The sequence below is a fragment of the Protopterus annectens genome, chromosome 7.part0 (genome assembly GCF_019279795.1).
Source record: "Protopterus annectens isolate FY-2018-M chromosome 7.part0, PAN1.0, whole genome shotgun sequence".
NCBI lineage: Eukaryota > Metazoa > Chordata > Ceratodontiformes > Protopteridae > Protopterus > Protopterus annectens.
In genome coordinates this window covers 34,704,141-34,728,589 of record NC_056739.1, presented here as the reverse complement: position 1 = coordinate 34,728,589, position 24,449 = coordinate 34,704,141, and the positions used below count along the sequence as shown (strand labels likewise).

At 42.6% G+C, this 24,449-nt stretch overlaps 1 protein-coding gene across 2 annotated transcripts in view; it reads left to right on the top strand.

The window, feature by feature from the left end:
• The window catches only part of PPIL1 (peptidylprolyl isomerase like 1), a 161,956-nt gene that overhangs the window by 106,341 nt on the left and 31,166 nt on the right, over window positions 1–24,449 (top strand). The window lies entirely within an intron of this gene.

Genomic DNA, 24,449 nt, shown 5'->3' with positions numbered 1-24,449 from the left:
GCTGCTAAATACTTTCTTTCCCGATCTCAGTATTCCGAAATGGCTTCGGTAAGCCATCCAACTACCAATATTGCGAAAAACCTTAAGGACAAAGACAGAGACAGACAACACAGGTTCAAGACAGAGACAGACCACACAGGTTCAAAGCTGCCAACAACGCTTCCGTTAAGCTAGTCGCCAGTTCGCTGGTACTCAGTCAGGAGCCTTCGAAGCCCCTGATGCCCGCTTCAATGGATTCGCAGGCCTCTACCGAGACCCGTTCAAAGTCCGGTATGCCGCGAGACTCTTCTACGACTATAGAACTGGCGGATGTCTCTACCTTGCATGGGTCCAGAGCCGCTAAGCAGGCACTGTCTTCGAAGGAAGTTCTTCGCACTAGCGAAGTTCAACACAAACCGACTACTTCTGTTCTGTCTAAAACTACCGAGTTTCTAAGGCCAAGAGTACGTGCTACGCCTAGAAAACCGACGAACAAAGTGCATGCACCTGCTCCCTTGCCACAAAATAAAATGCTTATAATGGCAGAAGATGTTATTATGCTGATTAGGGGAAGTCAGCCTTCCCCTGCTAAGAGGAAAAGAGACCAGTCCCCAGCAGCTTCAACAGACCAAGAGTCAAGGTTTCTGGATATGAAGACATGCCCTTATCTGCTTATGAGGATTCTGATGCAGAGGAATGCATTCCCTCTGCCTCTCCACCAGAAGATTTTTCTTTTGGTGAAACCTTGCTTACTTTAAGAGAGCATTTCCGCTGGGAATGCCAAAACTATCCTCAGTCCAAAAAGAGACTCAGAGAATTTCTAGACTTGCCACAACACAGGCCTGTAGCAATACCATCAGTCCTGGAAGTTGTTGATGTTTTCATGGAATCCAGTCTTACTCCTGATACTTTATCTCCTGCACCTAGGAAACCAGACGGGTACTACAGAATATCCGAGTCTCACAAATTTCTTTTCAAAAATTCTACTGCTGACCCAGAGATAATTTCCCAGGGGTCTAAAGTTATCAAGACAACTACAGCTAAGAATCCCACCCCTTCGGACAGGGATTCTAGTACTTTGGACAGATGTGGTAAGAAAATATATACCTCTGCAACTCTTGCCATTAGGGCTTTGAATTGTCAGTTTCACATGCTGAAGTACTAACAACATATTATGGAACTTGTTGCCAAAATATAGCTACCTTTACAGACTGTGCAGGAAAATAAAGAATTGCAAGAGCTTGTGCATTCTGCAAGCCAAGTCAGCAAGCATACATTGCAGTGTGGCTTTGACACCCTAGAAGCATCTGCAGGGAAACGGTCACTGGTTCTCTACTGAGAAGGCATGCTTGACTTAACAAGCAGACCTTGCAAGATCATGTCAAATCCAAGTTACTAGACGCTCCTTTGAACAAAGACAATCTGTTTGGCACCAAAGCAGAAGAGGTTCTTAAAAAGATGGAAGAAAAAGCTAAATCAATGCAGACAGTCAAAGAATTCTTGCAAGTTCAGCCTCCTATATTCAGTAGGCATTGTCCCTCGAAACATTGGTCCTTTCCAGCTCCCTGAAGGCCATCTCAAACTAGACTCCGGGGAAACTGACACCCCCGACTACAGTCTCAGGGTATGCAGAGGTCTAAGCACTGGAGTGCCTCCACCTCTAAAGCAGGAAGTGCTAAACCACCCCCTTTCGGAAAGAATTCCCAATGACTGCTCAACTCCACCCCCCCCCTCCTCTGCCAACCTTCTTGTGGCCCTAGGGGGAAAACTTGCCCTTCATGCAAAATATTGGATTCCCATCACCAAAGACCAATGGGTCCTCAACACTGTATCCCAGGGATACAAATTTTAGTTCCACTCGCTGCCAACCCCAAAAGGGTTCCCAGACCTCCCTCTAACCCAGTGGGCAGAGGCTCAAAACCAAGTCCAATCCTTGCTGTCTATAAGGACAATTCAGCCTGTTTCTTCGGAACAGATAGGTCAAGGGGTCTATTCCAGACTTTCTTGGTACCCAGAAAAGAGGGTCTTGGCGCTTTCTCAGCACCTTCCTGGTGGTACTCAAATTCAAAATGCTAACCCTGCAGCAGCTTCTCCCTCTGCTAGCCAAAGATGCTTGGTTAGTCACCCTAGACTTTAAAGAAGCCTATCTGCACATCCCTATAAGGGAGACATGCAGAAAATATCTATGCTTCAGGGCAGGATTCATGCATCATCAGTTCTCTGCACTTCCCTTTGGCTTATCCACTGCTCCCAGAGTATTTACAAAATGCCTGGCTCCAGCCATTGCTTACCGCAGACAGAGAAATATTCAAATTTACCCATACTTTGATGACTGCCTGATTTGGGCAGACATTCAGGAAATGCTGTTGCAGCACCTGACATTTGTAGCAAACCTTCTAACCTCCCTGGGGAACACCACCAACGAAAAGAAATCAAAACTAGTTCCCAGTCAAAAGATTGTATTCTTGGGAGTAAGCTTGGACACAGCATCCCAGATGGCATTCCTCACTCCAGAAAAACAAGCCTATCTGACGGGCTATTTTACTCAAATGGCCACCAGAACCCAGCTATCTGCAAGGAAAATCCTACAGGCCTTGTGGGTCATGGCCTCATGCATCCTACTAATTCCATATGCCAGACTGCATATGAGGAAACTTCAGTGGTACTTAAAAAGTTTTTGGTGCCAACATTCTCAGGTCCTGGAAACTTGTCATTCCCATAATACCCTGTCTAAGGACAGAGTTTCTTTGGTGGGCAGCAGCATTCAACCACAACAAGGGACTACCCTTTACCCAACCCCACGCCGCCCAGACCCTAACCACAGACTCCTCAGACTATGTCTGGGGGGCACACATGGATGGCAAATGCATTCAGGGCCAATGAGCCCAAGTCAAATGCATCTGCACATCAACCAGAAAGAGATGCTAGCTGTGCAGCACCCTCTGACAGCTTTCAAATCCCTACTCTCACCAGGACACCTGCTAATAAAAACAGGCAACACCATAGTTATGTGGTACATCAACAAGCAGGGGGGCCCCACTCTTACCGACTCTGCAGGCTAGCCATGGCCCTGTGGAACACGGCCTTGGACATGCAGGTCCATCTGCAAGCTCAATTTCTGCCAGGCAAACAAAACTCACTGGCAGACGATTTAAGCAGAAATCTCCTAGACCCACACGAGTGGCAACTAGACCCAGCACCTTCAACCTTCTGATTCAGAAATGGGAGACCCCAGAGGTGGATTTCTTTGCCTCCCCCTGCAATCACCAGCTCATCAGATTCTGCACCAGGACACCTCACAGCAGGGCCTGGAAAGTGGATGCCCTATCCTTCCAATGGGTAAATCTCTCTAACTATGCCTTTTCCCCTCTGCCCCTCCTCTCAAGAGTATTGCTCAAGATAAGACATGACATACCAAGGACAATTCTGATTGACCCGGGCTGGCCACGCCAACACTGGTACCCACTCCTGCAAAGCCTGTCACCGGTGCCACCCTGAAACCTACACCAGAGCCCAACCCTGCTCTCAGCAGGGGCGACAGATCTTGCATCCGCAACTGCAAACCTTAAATCTTGCAGCCTGGCTTATTCCTTTAATTCTCCCCCAGTGACCAGCATAAGCAAGCAGATGCTGGATGTCATTCTGGAAGCCAGAAGACTCAGTACAAGGAAATCCTATGCTGATAAGTGGAAAAGGTACTGCTCCTGGATTCAGTCTAAAGGAGAGGACACAACTCTCCCCTCCTTGCCTCTAATCCTGGATTGCTTAGCAGATCTACTCCACAGTGGCCTATCCTTCTCCTCCATTAAGATCTATGCCTCTGCCATTTCAGCTCATTACAACACTGAGCCACCTCTCTTCTCTCACCCTCTTATCAAACAGTTCCTGAGAGAGGCAAACAATTTGAGGCCACCAAGGAGAGCACTCACCCCTGCTTGGGACCTTAACTTTGTACTGGAAAAGCTTACGCTACCCCCCTGTGAACCTGCAGCATCAGCAGAGTAAAAATCCTCTCTTGGCCTGAAGCAAGGCTGTTTTCCATCACTTCAGCTAGAAGAGTGTCTGAGCTACAAGCACTTATGGCTGTGGGAACCCTTCATTATTTTCCATGCTGACAGGGTTTCCCTCGGGACTAAACCTTCCTTTATACCTAAAGTGGTGTCCAGTGTGGCTGTCAACCAAATCTATCCATTTCCCTACCTTCTTCCCTAATCCTCAAAATAAAGGGGAAAGGATCCTGCACTCCTGGGACATAGAGACAGCTCAGATTCTACCTTGATCGGACTAAGCCCTTCAGAATTTCTGACCATTTACTGGTCAGCTTTGCAACAGGGGCAGAGGGCAAGGCCATTTCTAAACAAACAGTTTCCAAATGGATAGCACATTGCATCCATTTCTGCTACAAGCACCATGGGAAACCAACCCATCAGGGGGGGTCAGAACACATTCCACTAGGGCAACTTCTACCTCTACAGCATTCCTCAGGGGAGTCCTTATCAGGGACATCCTGGAAGCTGCTGCCTGGAGTTCTGTACACACCTTCACCAAGCATTACCACCTGCCTATCTTTTCCAAATCCAGGGCAGGTTTTGCAACAGCTGTCCTGCAAGGCATTCTAGCAAGCCCCAACTCTTCTTGACTGCCTCCACCCTTCTTCAGCTTTGGGAATCTACCCAAGTGTGATGACTGCAACAGTGAAACATGAAGAACATAGTACAGTTGTGTACACTTGCCAGGGTGTATACACTGTTGCAGTCCTGATTTCCCTCCTCTCTCTCTCTCTCTCGCTCTCGCTCTCTCCCTTTTCAGGGGTATTGGTATTCACGTTTTACTGGTGGTGTTTTCCCCCACCATAACTTAGCTCCCTATTGGGGGGGGGGGGGGGCTCCTGACAGTTGGGCCAAGGAATACCGATGTAATGGCATCAGCTGCCTGTTTTTATAACCCTGCAACAGCATCCGATGCAGAAATACGAAGTCTCTGGTATTCGGGCCGACTGAGGGCTACCTGCAGGCAGATAACCCAAGTGTGATGACCGCAACAGTAAATACACTCCAATATCTACATTTATGGTAAGTGTACACAACTGTACTTTCTGAGGACGGTAGCTCCGGACATCACCTGTATGCCCTGCACTACATGAGGGGCACATGTGTGATGTACGGTGTACCTTAAAGCATCCTAAAGGCTTTGGTATATTTGCCAGATGTCAGGCCATCCTTGGCAGGGGATCCCTAATGTAAAGAATACTGCAGCAGTGAAGAGATGCGTGTACCTTTATGGTAAGGTTTTATACAAGTGTACTTGCGTGTGAAATTGTGTCAAAAGCTTTTGACATCTTAAGAAACAATAATGAGACTGTTTTCTCTTCATCTCCAGCTGTATTGATGGTGACTGTGACTGTTACAAAGGCAGGGATTTTGCTGGTGGCTGGTTGGAACCCATGTGTGGTTAGGAGTTCTTGGAAGAGATGATGGGTATTTGTTTATGGACACATTTTTCTAGTATTTTAGCACGGATGGTATAGCAATTGGTCTGCAATTGGATATTTCAGCACAGCTTCCTCCCTTACCTCGTTGGAGCCTAGTGATGCCTCCATGTGTTGCTGCAGTTGCGTCGTACCGACACCTCTAGGCATCAAGTATTGTTTGTTCATATTTGTATTAATAATTCCAAACACATGCTACACACAAGGTATCAAAAGATTTTATTTTAAAGCTTGCATGATGACAAACGCAATCTATTGATGTTTGACCTCTGTCTAGCATAGCTAATGAGAAGGTGGTGCTGGCAGTATGTATGTACAGCACATATAAAAAGTGTACACACCCCTGTTTAAATGCCAGGTTTTTGTGATATAAAAAAATGAGACCACAGTAAATCATTTCAAAATTTTCCCACCTTTAATGTGACCTATAACGTGTACAATTCAATTGAAAAGCAAAGAAATCTGTTAGGGGAAAAATATAAAATAATAAAAAACGTACAATAAGCTGGTTGCATAAGTGTGCACTCCGTTAAACTAATACTTTGTTGTGTGCACACCGTTAAACTAATACTTTGTTGTGTGTTCTCACCCTTAAACTAAGACTTTGTTGTGTGTGCACACCCTTAAACTAAGACTTTGTTGTGTGTGCACACCCTTAAACTAAGACTTTGTTGTGTGTGCACACCCTTAAACTAAGACTTTGTTGTGTGTGCACACCCTTAAACTAAGACTTTGTCGAAGCACCTTTTGATTTCATTACAGCATTCAGTCTTCGTGGGTAGGAGTCTATCATCATGGCACATCTTGACTTGGCAATATTTGCCCACTCTTCCTTGCAAAAGCGCTCCAAATCTGTCACATTGCAAGGGCATCTCTTCTGCACACCCCTCTTCAGGTCACCCTACATATTTTCTATTGAATTTAAGTCTGGACTCTGGCTGGGCCATTCCAAAATGTTAATTTTCTTCTGGTGAAGCCATTATTTTGTTGATTTGGATGTATGCTTGGGGTCATTGTCGTGTTGAAAGGTGAAATTCTTCTTCATCTTCAGCTTTCTAGCAGATGCCTGAAGGTTTTGGGACAAAAGTGACTGGTATTTGGAACCATTCATAATTCCCTCCACCTTGACTAAAGCCCCAGTTCCAGCTGAAGAAAAGCAACTCCAAAGCATGATACTGCTACCACCATGCTTCACCTTGGGGATGGTGTTCTGTTGGTGATGAGAAGTGTTTTTGCGCCAAGCATACCTTTTGGAATTGTGGCCAAAAGTTCAACCTTGGTCTCATCCGACCATAACACATTTTCCCACATGCTTTTGGGAGACTTGACATATTGTTTTGCAAATTTTAGCTGGGCCTGGATTTTTTCTGTGTAAGAGGCGGCTTCTGTCTTGCAACCCTAACCCATAGTCCAGACATATGGAGAATACGGGAGATTGGTGTCACATGTAGTAACAACCAGTACTTGCCAGAAATTCCTGCAGCTCCTTCAGTGTTGCTGTAGATCTCTTGGCAGCCTCCCTGACCAGTTTACATCTGGTCTTTCATCAATTTTGGTGGGACGTCCAGTTCTTTGCAACATCACTGTTTCCCATATTTTCTCTACTTTTTGATATCGGTCTTCAGTGTGTTCCATGGTGTATCCAATGCTGTGGAAATTTTTTTGTACCCTTCTCCTGACTGATACCTTTCAACAGTGAGATCCCTTTGATGCTTTTAAGCTCGCTGCAAACCATGCCTTTTGCTGTAACCGGTAACTGAGTAAATGTCAGGAGAATCGTGCTAGGACAGCTGAACTTAATTTGCGATTAATCAGTGTCTCCTTAATTGATGGCAGGTGTGTACCCAGTAAGTCTGAATGCTGTAATTAAATCAAAAGGTGCTTCAACAAAGTGTTAGTTTAAAGGTGTGCACACTTATGCAACTACCTTATTGTATGTTTTTTATTTTTTATATTTTTCCTCTAAAACTAAGTTTGTTTTTCAGTTGAATTCTATAGGTTATAGGTCACATTAAATGTGGGAAAAGTTTTGAAATGATTTATTGTGGTCTCATTTTTTTATATCGCAAAAAACTGGCATTTTAATAGGGTTGTGTATACTTTTTATATGTATGTTTGAATACAAAAAGAGAAGTCCATGGTATCCATTGAAGTCTCAGGAAAACCCAGTATGCAAGCTATACTGGGTTGAAAACAAACCAAGAAGAAACTTTGCAGTGTGGATGGTGTGATGTTCACTTCCTGTTATGCACTTAGTTCACTTAAATCAAGCTGTAAAATATAACTGTAAGATATGTGCTACAAAATAATCAAACAGAAAAATAGGTAGTCCACAGTTGTTAAAACTGGAATATCCTTTATTGAAACTAACAAACGAGCGATCCTCACTGAGTGTACTGAGAAGCATCAAACCATTTCTTATAAATGCGGGAAGTGAACATCATGCCCTCCACACTGCCAGGTTTCTTCTTGGTTTATGGTATTTGAATTTTTACCGAGATATCATAAGATGTTTATACAATATTGCAAAATTATTGTTTACTGTGTTTATTGTGGCTTATAAATCCAGTTTTAAGACCTAGAATTCAGTGACTGTAGCTACTGTAAAGATTAATTCATGCTGAATAGCTTGCCATTTAAAGTTTTCTAGTATCACTTTTGGGCGGTGCAGTGGTTGTTAGGTAACCGAGAAAGAAAAGCAAGAATGTAACCAAGCTGAATTGGTGCATATGTGGCAGACACTGCTAATATTTGGGGTTTTATTAGAGTGATAAGAAGTGAGAAAAGAAGGTAGGATGATGCATATCTCCGAAGTGTGATTAGGTGGTAGGAAGCTCTGAGAGACAGTTGAAATGTACTGTACACAGTTATGGACACATGAAAGTGGGTCAGCACAGAGGTAGTGGTTAAGGGAGTTGATTTTAAACTAGGGAGAAAGGATGGCAATAAGTGAGGAGATGTTAACCAGTCGAGTAACTTTTATCTGCCTACTGATTCATTTTTCTAGCATTTATATTGTACCCATTCTCACCCATGTCTTATAATTAATGTCTGATCTTGGCGTGTCACATATATTGCACATGAACTGTTTCCATACTATATGTTTTATATTTGGAATTTAATGTCAGATAATCAAAGGACGCCCACAGGTTGGGGCCCCCAGAATCTTCAATCCAACCTGACCATATACAGTGGGTATGCATCAGGACAAACAAGAATTCCAACACAAGATTGTAGAGAGTCCCAGGTGTCAGAGCAGTCCTTTCAGATGAAAGCAAAATAAATCTGTTTTCAAATTCTCCTCCTTCAAAAAAGGGACAGACTCCACATCATTCCTTTTTTAGCTTTTATCGGGATAAGCACTTTTGTCTTTGACTTCTTCAGATCCTGTTCTTACAGTCACTGTGCACGTGCTCCAAGACCTCACCTGGGGCGTGGTTAAGTAAAACAATGTTTCACTCCTCATACATATGTATACTGACTTCAAAACTGCACACTTCTGGGAGAGGGGTACGTTCCCCAACCCTGGTGTTATTTTTGATCATCTTTCCTGTTAACCAAACAAAACTGACAGTAAAGATATTGACTAAATCATAATTTTTATCATTGTCGCATGTTCCATATATACATACATACACACACATATGTATATGTATATATGTATTATATATATAAATGTGTGTGTGTGTGTGTGGTATGCACGCATTTAGCTGACCATTACCTTGTTGACGTGCTAAATGTAGAAGGCAGTGCAGCAGGTTCTCGTATGTCTGAACCGGAGATTGTCAAAACACAAAATATCCCCCCCCTTTTTGACCCATGGTAGTGCTGGTTTAGGTGGTAGAGCAGTCGGAAATGTCGAATTTGATGTTTCGTATGACATTCCAACCGTTCGCCAATTACAAATTCGACATTCAGGTTCGGAAAAACTGAAGTTCGGAGGTAGTTACTTCAACTAAATGCATGTATTCCTATATAAATATATATATATAATTTATTTCATATATATATATATATATATATATATATATATATATATATATATATATATATATATATAAATATATATATATAATTTATTTCATATATAGATAGATAGATAGATACACACACACGCACTCTGTATATCTACTTATTAATCTGAATTTATCTGACCTGGATAGTGCGACTGAGCTAACTTAAAATTTCAGCGCAGGCCAACAGAGAGCTCCAAGACAAACGTTTGCATACACAGCATCAGTCACCTCAGAGTAGACCTGCTTATAGTATTATGCATTCAGATCTGCTTGATGTAGCGCACATATCAACTTTCGACTGGTATTTAATATTGCTCATGTGACCATTTTACATGTGGCTTTTTTTTTGACAGTACCATTGGGTCATTTGTATCTATTATGTAACATGTACTGGTATAAAAATGGTTCTTGAATCAGTGTGCTTTATTCTGATGAAGTTTTCTATGTGAAAGGTGAAAGTGCTTAATCTTGGTGTGTTTTTACTGCAATAAACTGAGTTCGTATACAAGCTTGTTTGGTGCATGTTCCATTTGGTTCCTTATCGACTGGTAAGGTCAGTTCCACAAAATGCAGAAGGAAACATTGTTTTGGTAAGAAAGATGTAATGTTATACCATAGATCACATGGTGGGAGGGTGACCTAATGGTTAAGGTGTTTGCCTTACAAACACAAGGTACAGGGTTTGAGTCTCACAAGGGATAATTGGCTAGGCTTAAAATGGCTTGCAAGGGCAGTTAGCTTAGTACTAATCTATGAATCTACATAAAACAGAGAGAGCGAGAGTGTGATGTGGCAGTTAAATTCAGTGCCATGTGAGAAAGTAGGTTCATTATGTATATTAGCGACAGCAGGGACATTTAGTTCTTATTGCAGTTAGTAAAGGAACCTTTCTAACTATATAAAACAAAAGATTGCTTTTAATTTATTACTAGCAGTAATTGTCATATAGTAGCTCTAACCTGTCCTAAAGAAATGTTGATAAATCAAGGTCCGGACAGCTGGAATACACTTAAACTGAAAACAAATGAATTTGCGCTTTGATGAGTAACCCATCAAGCAGGAGATGTTGATTAGTTGTCTAACTGAAGACAACAACCTGCCACCTTCCAAAAACGCTCTGGCTCGCTCTCTCTCTCACACACACACTTTCACTCGAACTGCTGATTTGTCAACCCAGTGGAGGGAAAATCAGCAGTCAGAGTGAAGAGATCTCTCTAATTTGTTCAGTTAAGAGGATTCACGAGTAGCAGCCAGCTTGCAGCTACTATTCTGGGAGATAAGTCCCCAGTGGGAAACCCTTTTGCACAGAATATTATCCTTCTAAGTTTTTATTTATTTTATCTGGACTTTTTAGCAGTATTACTACTTTAAGAAACTGGTATTTTTCTAGTAGACAATTCTTGTCAGGGATTGCTTTTTGTAGCTGTGTCTAATCTGGGGGCTATTTTAGTAAAAAAATACACTGCTTATGTAAATGTTAAAATACACAAAGTTTAATATCACAAGGTGTTTTGGGCAGGAGCTTCTACAACAGTACGTTAGTGCTTGTGTTCACTGGTGACAGCAAGAGTTAAACATTGCTCATCTGAAGACATGGTACCTATTAGGAAAGATAGCTAAGAAGTTGTTACAGGCTATTAATTCTGCTACTCAGAATCCTGAGGTCAGCAGAAACACTCCTGAGGAAGACATCAAACGATTCCTACATAAGGACACACCTTCTTGTCCTGCAGAATCTTGAGCCCTTTTCTCAGATCCAGAAGAAGCTTGGACTTCACAACCCCTTTTAGAGGAATTTTCCTTTTTTCAAACTACGTCCAGGATGAGAGGTGTTTTTGTGGAAAACCGATGGATATTCCCCCAAAATGAGATGATATGATATATTGCAGTCAGATACGCCTCATTCTAAGCCTGTTCCTTTGCTAGTGCTAGCCTTAGGTGATGTGTTTAATGCTGTCTATAGCAACCTGATTCTGAACCTTCAGTTGCCAAAAACGTTGATAGCTTTATAAAGTTTCCCCAGCTAGCAAGCTTTTATTTTCCCACCTTAGGTCTGACCCTGCTCCCTGCCGTGCCCATATCTTTGCATGCTGAGAACAGGCTCTTGGTGTCATCCAACCCTTCCCCTGTTTTCAAAGAGGTGAAGATATTGAATAGATCTGGTGAAAAATTTCTTTTGTATATGTGGAAGTTTTACTAAAAATAAATGTCCAAATAGAATTTTTACCACAGTTAAGTGTACAGCATTACTACATATAACAACTGCATCGCATATCTTGCAAGATGTTCATCGTGTTTCACTGTTGCAGTCATGACTGTAGGGTTCTCCCCTGCCGGCAGGCAGCCCTCGGTCGGCCAGAATTCCAAAGTCTGGGTCCGGCGTCGGCTGTTCAACTCTGCTCCCTGACGTCAGAGCGCCAGGAGTATAAAGCTGACAGCCGACGCCGTCTTCTCCAGTCTTTCTTGCCATGCGGTGTTAGCAGTTCGCATTTGCCGGTCGGCAGACTCCTGACGAAATTTCACTGATATACTTTGGTCCGAAGACTTTCTTCTCCACTCAAAGCTAAGTACCCCGTTGGGGAAACTTTTTTTTCTTGCTCCACTCCGATGTCAGAAAAAGTTAATAATTGTATTCCATGTGGGAAGCAAATACATCATAAGGATTTTCATTCTTACTGTATTCCTTGCTTGGGCCCTGACCACGACGTAGCTAGTTGTCGGTTTTGTGCTAGATTCAATCAACGTACAATTAAGCGAAGGTACGATTTTGCTTTTCATTACTTCGGTAGGAGCTTTAACTACAAAATGTCGTCGGATACAGTCCCGACTACCGGAGTTCATAAACGTCGCAAGGATAAAGACAGGCCTCCGAGGTCCAAATCTGATGATAGCGCACAAGCGGAGCTAGCTTCAGGTTCGGCCATTGTCAGTGAGGCGCTTTTGCAGCCCCTGTCGTCAGCCATTTCAGAACCGACTGCCGAAACGGACTCTCATGAGGAGCCAACCAGGCCTTTAAATATTTCTGTTGCAGGACCTTCGGACAATGCTCCTTCGGATGGGTCCGGAGCCACTGTGCAGGTACCGGCTTCCGAAGGGGTTTTCAGGCCTACTCCGCTACTAATAAAGGCAAAGCCAAAGACAAAGGCAAAGACTCCTTCAAAATCAAAGACTTCTACACATGCTTCTTCTGAACCAGCTCCCAAGTCACAGAAACAGTTACTCAAGATGGCGGAGGATTTACTTACTATGATTAGGGGTTCTCATCCCCCTCCAGACAAAAGGCCTAGGCAGGATGTTTCTTATGATTCCTCTGATCAGGCTTCTGTTTCCTCAGTTTCTTCTTCTGATCAGGAATATTCTTTTCCTCCTTATGAGGATTCTGATGCTGAGGAATCCATTCCTTCAGCTTCTCCCCCTGAGGATTTCTCCTTAGGGGAAACTTTGCATGAAATGAGGGAACATTTCCACTGGGAAGGACAGGAGTATTCGGAATCCAAGAAAAGGCTGAGGGAATTTCTTCTTCTTCCCCAGCATAGACCCCTGGCTATTCCTCCTGTTTTGGATATTGTGGATGATGCCTTTTCGGAGGCTAACTTAACCCCTGATTCTTTTCCTCCTGCTCCTGTTAAGCCTGATAGATATTACAGGGTTCCGGATTCCCATCAGTTTTTATACAAGAACCCTTCTGCTGACCCTGAAACCATTTCTCAGGGACCTAAGGGAGCTAAGACCGCTTCTGCCAAAAATCCTACTCCTACTGAAAAGGATTCTCGATCCTTAGAAAGATGGGGCAAAAAGGTGTACACTTCTGCTACTTTGTCCATTAGGGCTTTAAACTGTCAGTTTCATATGTTTAAATACCAGCAATTTCTATTGTCTGTCTTAAAACAAAAGCTTACTTCCATTTCTGCCTGTGCAGAGGATAAGGAATTACATGATTTATTGCATGCCACTGAACAGGTTGGGAAGCATGGTTTACACTGTGGATTTGATGCTTTGGAAGGCTTCTTGTAGGGCTGCGGCCTCTGGCACAGTCATTAGGAGGTATGCATGGCTAAAGGAACAAAATTTACCTGAACAGGTAAAGGCAAAATTATTGGATGCTCCTGTTCAACCTAATGTTTTGTTTGGATCGAAAGCTGAAGAGGTGATTAAAAAGATGGAGGATAAGGCGAAATCAATGCAAACAGTTAAAGATTTCTTACAAGTACAGCCTCCTAGATTTAGCAGGAATTGGCCTTCAAAAAATTGGTCCTGTCCCACTTCAGACAGACCTCAGAGGGGTAGATACAAACGTTCCAGAGGGAGGCCTCAATCACAAGCTGCTTGTAGACCAAGACAGTGGACTGCTTCCACCCCTAGGGGAAGAGAGGACAGGTCACAATCTCAAAGGAAACAAACTCAGTGACTCCCTCTGTGGGGCTACAGGAACTTCTTCCCTGGAAGCCCCTCTCGGAGGAAAACTCTCTCTTTTTTTATCAAAACTGGACTCAAATAACCCAAGACAAATGGGTTTTGGATGTGGTTTTACGAGGTTACAAATTCCATTTTCATACCTTGCCAAGGCCAAGCGGATGGCCAGACCTTCCAAAACATCAATGGACGGAGGCCTTAAACCAGGTGGAAGCTCTTTTGGCTATGAATGCTATAGAACTGGTTCCTCTTTCAGAGATGGGAAAAGGGTTTTATTCAAGGCTTTTTCTAGTCCCAAGGAAGCAAAACTCATGGAGACCCATTCTGGATCTGTCGGTTTTGAACACCTTTCTAGAGATTCCAAAATTCAAGATGCTTACTCTACAGCAGCTGCTTCCAATGCTGTCAAAAAATGCATGGATGGTAACTTTGGATTTAAAGGAGGCATATTTACACATTCCCATCAGGCAGGATCGCAGAAAATACCTCTGGTTCAAAGCCGGATCGAGGCACTTTCAATTCTCTGCACTGCCCTTTGGATTATCTACTGCGCCCAGGGTCTTCACCAAATGCCTGGCTCCAGTAGTGGCTTACTGCAGACTCAAGGGAATTCAAATTTACCCTTATCTGGACGATTGTCTAATTCAGGCAGACAGCAAGGATGTCTTACTCCAGCATCTAGAATTTGTACAGAACCTCCTCAAGTTCCTGGGATTCTCTGTAAACATAAAAAAGTCAAATTTGACACCATCGCAACAGATAACTTTTCTGGGTGCACTTCTAAACACCACTACCCAGATGGCATTTCTGACCTCCGAAAAACAGTTACAGATGGCTTCAACTTTCAGAACTTTGACAACTTTAACTCGTCTATCTGCAAGGAAATTCCTGCAGGCTTTGGGTTACATGGCCTCCTGCATCCTTCTCGTACCATATGCAAGACTACACATGAGGAAAATACAGTGGTACCTAAAAAGTGTATGGTCTCAGCATTGCCACAGTTTGGACATACTGATTCCTGTCCTTCCTTGCCTTCAAAAGGAATTTCTTTGGTGGTCCAGGGCATGTGCTCTAAACAAAGGGAAGCCCTTCCGTCTACCTCCTGCCTCTCAGATTCTAACCACGGACGCCTCTGATTTATGCTTGGGGAGCCCATTTTCAGGGCAATTGTCAGCAGGGCCTTTGGACAAAGGATCAGAAGCACCTGCATATCAACTTAAAGGAAATGTTAGCCATTCAGAAAACTCTATTGGCCTTCAGGAATCTCATACAACCAGGACAACTACTAATACGGACAGACAACACCACAGTTATGTGGTACATAAACAAGTAAGGGGGATCTCATTCCTACCCCATTTGCAGACTAGACATGGATTTATGGGACACAGCTCTAGCTTGCAATCTGGATCTTCAAGTTCAGTTTCTACCAGGGAAACAAAACTTACTGGCAGACAGTTTGAGCAGAAACCTTTCGGATCCACACGAGTGGATGCTGGACACTAAAATATTCAGGATGATAACAGCAGTATGGGGATGTCCTCACATAGATCTCTTTGCATCCCGTCTAAATCATCAGCTGCAGAATTTTTGCACCAGGACATTCCACGAAGAGGCTTGGAAAGTGGATGCCCTGTCATTCAGTTGGAGGAACCTCTCGGGATATGCCTTTCCGCCTCTACCTCTTCTTCCTCGAGTTTTATTGAAGATAAAACAGGACAAACCCAAGATGATAATCTTGTTGGCTCCGAATTGGCCTCGGCAGTTTTGGTATCCAACTCTAATAAACCTATGCCTGGAGCCACCTTGGATTTTACCTCAGTCTCCGAACCTTCTGTCCCAACATCAGGGTCAGGTTCTACACTCTCATGTCAGAACTCTCAGCCTGGCGGCCTGGTTAATCCAGGGCCTTTGATTTCTTCTTTCCTACCCAAGCAGGTTATGGATGTCATTTTAGAAGCCAGCCGTCCTAGCACTAGGAAATCTTATGCAGGAAAATGGAAAAGATTTTGTTCCTGGATGCAGGCTCAGGATTCTGATCCTCTTCTTCCTAACATTACTTTAATTCTACTTTACTTGACGGATCTCTTACATAAGGGTCTTTCTTTCTCTTCCATTAAGATCCATGCTTCTGCTATTTCTGCTCATTATAATTCAGACCCTCCCTTAGAAGCCAGACGTCCTAGCACTAGGAAATCTTATGCAGGAAAATGGAAAAGATTTTGTTCCTGGATGCAGGCTCAGGATTCTGATCCTCTTCATCCTAACATTACTTTAATTCTACTTTACTTGACGGATCTCTTACATAAGGGTCTCTCTTTCTCTTCCATTAAGATCCATGCTTCTGCTATTTCTGTTCATTATAATTCAGACCCTCCCATCTTTTCACACCAGCTCATGAGACGGTTCCTCAGAGGAAGACCTCCTAGATCTCCTCCTATTCCTGCTTGGGATCTCAATTATGTTTTGGAAAAACTAACCTTGCCTCCTTTTGAGCCTGCCGCTTTTTATCTTGGAAGACAGCTATCCTATTGGCACTAACCTCTGCCAGGAGAGTTTCAGAGTTACAAGCTCTTATGGCGGTGGAACCTTATATTATTTTTCATCAAGACAGGGTATCTTTGAGGACTAATCCGACTTTCATGCCTAAGGTGGTTTCCAAAGTGGCTTTAAATCAAACTATCTATCCACTTGCCAACCTTTTTCCCCACTCCTCAAAATAAAGGGGAAAGGATCTTACATTCCTTGGATGTACATAGACAGCTACGTTTTTACCTGAACAGAACCAAGGACATCAGAAAATCAGAACAATTCTTTGTTTCTTATGCTTCAAGTTCCCAAGGTAAAGCCATTTCTAAACAAACCATTTCTAAATGGATTGCTCATGGAATCAGATTTTGTTATTCACACCATGGAAAGCAAATCCCAGGGAGCATACGGACTCATTCCACCAGAGCTGCTGCCACTTCTGCAGCCTTCCTCAGGGGAGTTCCTACTAAGGACATTTTGGAAGCTGCAACTTGGAGTTCAGTGCATACTTTCTCTAAGCACTACAGTTTGCCTCTCTACTCTAAGTCTAGGGCAGGCTTTGCCTCTGCAGTCTTGCAGGGCCTTTTAGCCGCCCCTTCTTTATGACCACCTCCCTTTCTTTCAGCTTTGGGATTCTACCCTACAGTCATGACTGCAACAGTGAAACACGATGAACATAGTACAGTTGTGTACACCTACCATAAATGTAGATGTTCGAGTGTCTTCACTGTTGCAGTCTGGGTTCCTCCCTCCTGTCCCCTCTTATTTTTACTTTTGTGTGGTTCCTTTTTTCACCATTCTTCTGAGGTGTATTTGCAAAGGTTTTGGGACCATTTTCATTTTGGGACTCCTGACATCTGGGGAAAGAAAAACTGGAGAAGATGGCGTCGGCTGTCAGCTTTATACTCCTGGCGCTCTGACGTCAGGGAGCAGAGTTGAACAGCCGACGCCGGACCCAGACTGGGATTCTGGCCGACCGAGGGCTGCCTGCCGGCAGGGGAGAACCCTACAGTCATGACTGCAACAGTGAAGACACTCTAACATCTACATTTATGGTAGGTGTACACAACTGTACTTTCCTAGTGATGCTGTAATAGATTACTTGGTGGTTTCCAGTATGAAGGGACTCGTCTGTTGATGGGTTTTGTTGCTTGTACTCAAAGGACAGGATGACATACATCTTGTACAGACTTTATAAATGGAGCGTTTCACAGTTATTTTAATATGCGTGGCCAACTTTGACTCGTGTAATAAGATGTTCCCATTCATACTGTGTCGGCGTGATCTTATCACTTGGTAATGTTCTGTGTCGGCGTAATCGTATCACTTAGTACATGTTCTGTGTCAGCGTAATCTTATCGCTTAGTACGTGTTCTGTGTCGGCGTAGTCTTATCACTTAGTACATGTTCTGTGTCGGCGTAATGTTCTCATTTAGTACATGTTCTGTGTCGGCGTAATCGTATCACTTAGTACATGTTCTGTGTCGGCGTAATCGTATCACTTAGTACATGTTCTGTGTCGGCGTAATGTTCTCATTTAGTACATGTTCTGTGTCGGCGTAATCGTATCACTTAGTACATGTTCTGTGTCGGCGTAATCGTATCACTTAGTACATGTTCTGTGTCGGAATAATGTTATCACTTAGTACATGTTCTGTGTCAGCGTAATCGTATCACTTAGTACATGTTCTGTGTCGGAGTAATGTTATCACTTAGTACGTGTTCTGTGTCGGCGTAATCTTATCACTTATTACTCCGACACAGAACATGTACTGTTATCACTTAGTACATGTTCTGTGTCGGCGTAATCGTATCACTTAGTACATGTTCTGTGTCGGAGTAATGTTATCACTTAGTACATGTTACAGCATTTCTCTGTCCGTGTTAGGATAACGAGGCATTTATATATGTTCAAAGCATTACATAGTTATCTGGATAAATATAGCTGCCGACTCAAATAATATGCTCCCACAGCTCACTGAGGCCTCAAAGTTGTCCCATCATTTAGTATACATTATAGGAATTCACTCTCTGCTGTAAACTCATTAAACTATTCGCAGCATCTACAATCCTTGGGAATAGATTCCCCTTAAATTATTTCTTTCATCTGAGCCTGTTAACCTCTCCCTGATATGGTCTAATAAACAGTGTAGCTACTAACAATGGATCAGATAACTATAAAGAATTAACAGGCAAATAGACCATGTCGCCTCACAGCAAGACGTTGTCCCGTTCGATTCTCAGCTAGAGTGTCTTCTGTGGAGACATGCGTGAATGGGCGTCCTTCGTTGAAGGTTGTGCGTCAGGGCTGGCAACTCGGTATGTAAAAATCAACTACCAATCATTAGTGGACCGGAGTTCCGCTGTGGCGACCCCTAACCGGGAAAAAGCTGAAAGACAGACACAGACATTCTAGACATGACTGACGTTGTCTCAAGGGTTTGCTTTCCCTATAGATCTGGATTGTCTGGTCTTGGGTACTAGAGATATCCCCAAGTCATGGTACTGTATAATTCTATTTGTACGTTTAGATTTAATTGTTGTAGGGGTGCCAGACATCGTCAGTCTTTTTATATGCAATCCTATTAAATCTTATGTTTTGTCCTCTGCTAACTGTAAACTTACATGCATTTAATATTCTCATTTTCTGTAGAGATTCCAGAGCTTGTGTGTTTGCCTGCCAGGAGCTTCACTTCTGGTAGAGTTTTGATCTAGCACACCCTTCCTCTAATGTTCGCTGTTATCACCTCTGTAACCATCTGCTGCTCGCTAATAAGTTCTATGGCTGTGTTTGCTTCCATTTCTTGGTTACAGCTTTTTAATGTAGAACAAGTACTGTTAAAGTCTTCATTAGGCCAGCCTTAGAGATGTACCTGCTGGTCAACATCCAGTGCTTTTTGAAATACCTTATTAAGCAGTTGTCTAAGTCGAGTTTGGAAATCATCCAAGCTGGGGCATGAAAGGAATACGTGAAGCCAATCTCCCTCTTCAGGCAGTCCCCATAGACAGTTGGGAAGATTTTTCTTAATCTTGCTGGGGTATAGAAGCATTTGTGGTGACACCTCTGTCCAAATATCATAAATATTCAGACCTTAGTGTAGGAGTTTAAAACTTTCACATATCTAAGCAATTTTTGAGGTTCTGTCTGAGTTCTCTCCTAAATTGCTTTTAGATTTTTTTGTTTTTTATTTGTGCATGTTTGAGAAGCATTAATGCCTTATAGAAGCAAGACCCCTTTAGATCCCCCACTGAATCTATGTTCCTAAAATGACTAATTAATTGGACAAGGTCAGTTTTCCCTTAAGGTTACATTTTTATAACATTCCATCTGTCTCAGGGACACTCTCAATCCCCTGGTACTCAGGGACATTCTCAGTCCCCTGGTACTCAAGGTGAAGTATGTGAGGAAGTTTACCTCTTAACATTCCAGTATTTTTCCATTACCCAAGATCTGTTATCTGTGTCTTAGCTGTTTTCCCCAGTTACTCTTGGGGGAGGTCCCTTGGTTTGTGAGTTGGGGGTGGCCTATCGGTATGACAAGTTCCTTCAGGTGGTTTAGGGGTGGGGTTTTAAATGAAGTTCCTATAAGAGTGGTTTCACTGGGGTAGGGTGTGTACAGGGGACCTGCTGGAGACTAGCTACGTCCAAGTAATCTGTTCCTGGGAGGATATCACATCTCCCTAATGTCACATCTTTCCATACTGCTGTGTAGGTGTTGGAGAGGATCATCCTGTAGTGAATCTGGTCACTCCCCATTAAAGTTGCACATCCTAGATTAGTATTCCTACCAGATGCCCAGGTAATGACTTTTTTTTCCAAACCAGCCAGGGCGACAGTAAGGTTTTAGATAGTTTTATAATTTGCTTTCTAGATGGTTCTTGTGGAGGGGAGGCCAGGGCTTGCATTGCATATACCAGTAGGGGTAAGACAAACCCAATTTATTGCCTGGGCCTTCTGATCCAGGTCCATAGGAGTAGTTTCCGGTTCTGGAGATGTGGTACTACTTTATGATGAATTTTCAGATATGTGAGAGTGACTGTTGCTATGTGTCTACGAATCATAATCTTACATAGCTTAATTTGTTGCTATCCGGTAAGAAGAGGTAACTAAATGTCAATTCCTGCTGAAAGTTTACTTGAAGAGCAACTGCTTTAGTTTTCTGGATGTTGATAGTGTAGCCTGTATAACAGCCAAATGTTTTAATTATATGAAAATGGGTTGTTAAATATTATGCTGAATAGTGTGAGTAGGATATCTGCAAACAGAGATTTTTAGCATTTGGGGACCCCAGTTACAGCCTTGTATAGGAGACTCCCCAATTACCTGATCTAATGGCTCCAGATGTAGGAGGCATAGGACAACCATATGTGGTGCCCCTTGTAATCTCAAATGAGTAGGGTAATCCTGCAAAGATTTTCACTACTACTGTCGAACCTGCATCTAGGCTCTGCATGAGGTTAATAATTGCATCAGGAGGTGCCATTCTTTTCAAAGTACTATAGAGGAAAGACTACTCCACCCTAACAAATGTCTTCCCCGCATCTAAACTTAATAATAACAATGGCTTCCTTGTTTCCTTAGTCACCCAAAATATGTATAGCGCTTAATATGTTGTCATATGTTTGACATCCCTTTATAAAGTCACATTGGCAACATTTTTGCTGACCTTAATTCACATAACCAATTTCTTGGCAAGAATGGTCCTGGCAGTCCTGCAGATCTTGTAGCCGTGAGTCAGCATGGAGAATGGACAGTAGGATTTAGGATTGGGGAACATTGGATTCTTACCTCCTTTTAGCATAGGAACAATAACCAACTGCTTCCAAGACAATGGGAGGGTGGCTTCTCTCTCTAATATCCTCTTTATCAGAGCTCTATATTCCTCCAGTAGCTCTTACTTATATATTGTACGCAAGTCCTATGAGATGTCATTGGATCCCAGAGATTTACCTGTGGCTTGGTATTTGTACATTTCCTGTATTTCTCCCTCTGAGATGGGGCAATAAATCTGTCCCTGTGAGTCTGTATGAATGCATTCAAGGGTAATCACATTCAGAAAATGTGTTTCTTCAGGGATGAGGATCTCATGAGCTTGAGAGTTGTAAAGCTGTCTGAAGTCTGCTCATCAAGTTTTCAGTATTCCCTCTGGGGTAACATGACACTGCTTTTGTCTAGTTTCCCAGAATTTTGATGTCATTCTTCTTGAGGTCTTGTCAAAACTGAAGTGCAAATGCCCTAAGAGCTTTTCGGGTATTTGCAAAAGTGATGTGTTTAATGGCTGGTTTACAAAATATACGTTTTTGATCCATCTTGTTTTGCAGTTCTGCGTTAATTTCTCTGTCTGGCTGATTCAGCTTTATTTCTGTGCCCCCGACTCTACTGCAATACGTGCGTCTCTGTGCTGTTTGTTTCCTTTTGCCATGGTTTGTTTATCTTCCTGTTGTATGGTTTGTTTGATTTTTACTTTTGAACTCATCCTGTCCTTCAGCAGTTACCTCCTGCATTTTGGATAAATGTGATTTCATTGCCTCAGTTGACCACTTAATGCAAGACTTTTTTGCTCAAGCAAGTATGCTGAGAACCTGCAATGTTTTGGCAGATTTTTCTCAGTCACCAAGGCCAGGAGGACCTTCTCTGGGGCATGATATTTTAGAGAGATTGTGTGTATTAATAATTTCTTTAATTACTTCTCTGTGGATATATACACTCTATTGATGCTTGACCATTGCTTATATTGTGGTGAATAATAAGTGAACCCCGGACCACAGAGTGGTGCGCTACCTGTGTCCCTAACAGCCGCCCATCCATCCCACTGATTCTGAGTAGGTTTGGAGAAGTCTACCCTGACTTGTAATGTGTGTCCTGCAGTGGCTACCCAAGACATCTGTTGGGGAAATGGTAGCATTCAAATCACCCATTGTTGTAGCGGTTCCTTCTACAAATGCAGTTATGGGATTGAGAATGTGTTTGACTTCTGCGAGTCTATGCCTGGAGGGGTAAATATATTGTAGCTGTGTTAAAGATTTCTTGTCCTCGTCTAACTTTTATTGCCACAAAAGTGACCCCTACTGTCTGAGATTTGTTCTGTGATGTCCATCATTGTATATTTATGTAATAGAATTATTATAACCCCTTCTGTTTGCCCAGAGATTAGAGGAGAAATTTATGTAGTGTTCTCTCCTCTCTGCATTCTCTCCTCTCTGCAGCTTTTTATGTTTCTCATCATCTAGGCAAGTCTCCTGAAGGGCTATTATGTTTGGTCATAATTATGAACATAGGAGAAAATCCTACATCTCATCACAGGATCACTCATGGCATTAACATTCCACGTAAGTAAAGACCAGGATTTACTGTAATGGCAGTTCATGTAGCCTTACTAAATAAAACCCTTGTATTATGTGAGTGGCTTGCTTCACATAACTTGTCGCCCTAGCTTCCCAGTTGTGCCAAGAGTTGCAAAATTGTTAAACACATTTCCCTCTTCTTGATATTAACTACCCAAACTGCCTGCTAGATAACTGTAGAAACAGACAAATGTAATCCTACAACAAGCTATGTATAAACATTATCTTACAATAGTAACTTCCTAGGAGGGGTTCATGGTCTATTGGGCTGCCAAGATAGCTGTTTTAGCGAAAAACAACTATTAAGCATAACACAAGCTGAAAAGGACAGCTATGATAGCTCGGGATGCTCGCCTCCCTACAATTGGTAAACCCTCATCAAGTTCTAAGCACCTCAAAAAGTAGAACAAACGTATTTTTAATCATTTTTAACATGGTGTAAAAGACTCACCATATCATCTGATTACTTAAGGGTTACAACCAGATCTTCTAACGGTTTATTGCTTGAGCTCTGTAGATTACCTGGGCAATGAATTGATAAATATTATCCAAATTAATGTCCAAAGAAATTATGTCCATTCTTTAGAAACAATCTGGTTGGAGATCTCGGGGGATTACATGAGAATCCTAGCTTTATCCCATAGTGCCGGTTTTCTTCTTGAACAATGGAGACAGATTCTGTGCTCATGGGGGTGGGCTAGGGGACCTGCAGGGAGAGTTAGTGTCTGCTCTAGTCATTTGACCAGTGGCCTATTTTTGGATTGCTCCTGTGTTGATCCTGCAAAGCTGGTGGTAGGTTCATTATGGTTTCCATGGTACTTTGAAGGTCTTGGTAAGTTTTAGGTCCACCCACTAGAAAAAAGTTTTAAAGCTGCTGGATGTAAAAGTTGTGTATCCCATCTACCTTGCATAGTTTAAATCCTGGAAGGTATAAAGCTAGCAATCTCCTGGTCAGAGCTGAGAAGTCCTGTTCAACAAAGATTCTTACATCTGCTCACATTAATTTGTTGTTTGGTTGCCAGAGTTTGCTAAAAATTTGATCTTTTAAATCATAAGTTTCAAATATCACTATGTTATGCCTTGAGGTAGCTAAAGTGGTATGTATGGGGTTCCATGGTGCTCTGTGTGCCGTTTCTATTTGTGTCTGCGCTTCCTCTGTACCAGTCCATGCACCAAACATCTTTATTACAAAGCTGGGGCAATCTCTACCCTTAAAACATTCTGGGACTCTTGCTAACCTTATGTTTTTTCTCCTAGCTCTGTCATCAACATCTTAATCTTGTCTTGAGATATTCATGTCTCACTTTCAGCGCTTCCAGTCAAGGGTTTGCTTGTGTGTTTCATTTCCCAGCGATTGAATGGTATCCAGTTGAGTGTTTAGTTAGTGTAGTTGTTAATTGTCGAAGACTTTCCTCAGTTCTAGCAACACATGCTCTGCAAGATCTTTTAAGTTCTGGTTGCTGGATAGGTGGGGTCTTAACTGACTGAGGTTGTACAATTACCAGTGGTTGCATGCGTTGCTCAGGCCTGTTCTAATGATAGATTTTTCATATTCAAGTCCTTCTTTGTTTAATTATTATTATTATTAATATGGTGATACCTCATTATTGTCTGTTAGGATCACTTTTCTGCTGGTGCTTTACACAAAACGCTTCTGTGGGTGGTGGAGCTTCTGAGGTGGTG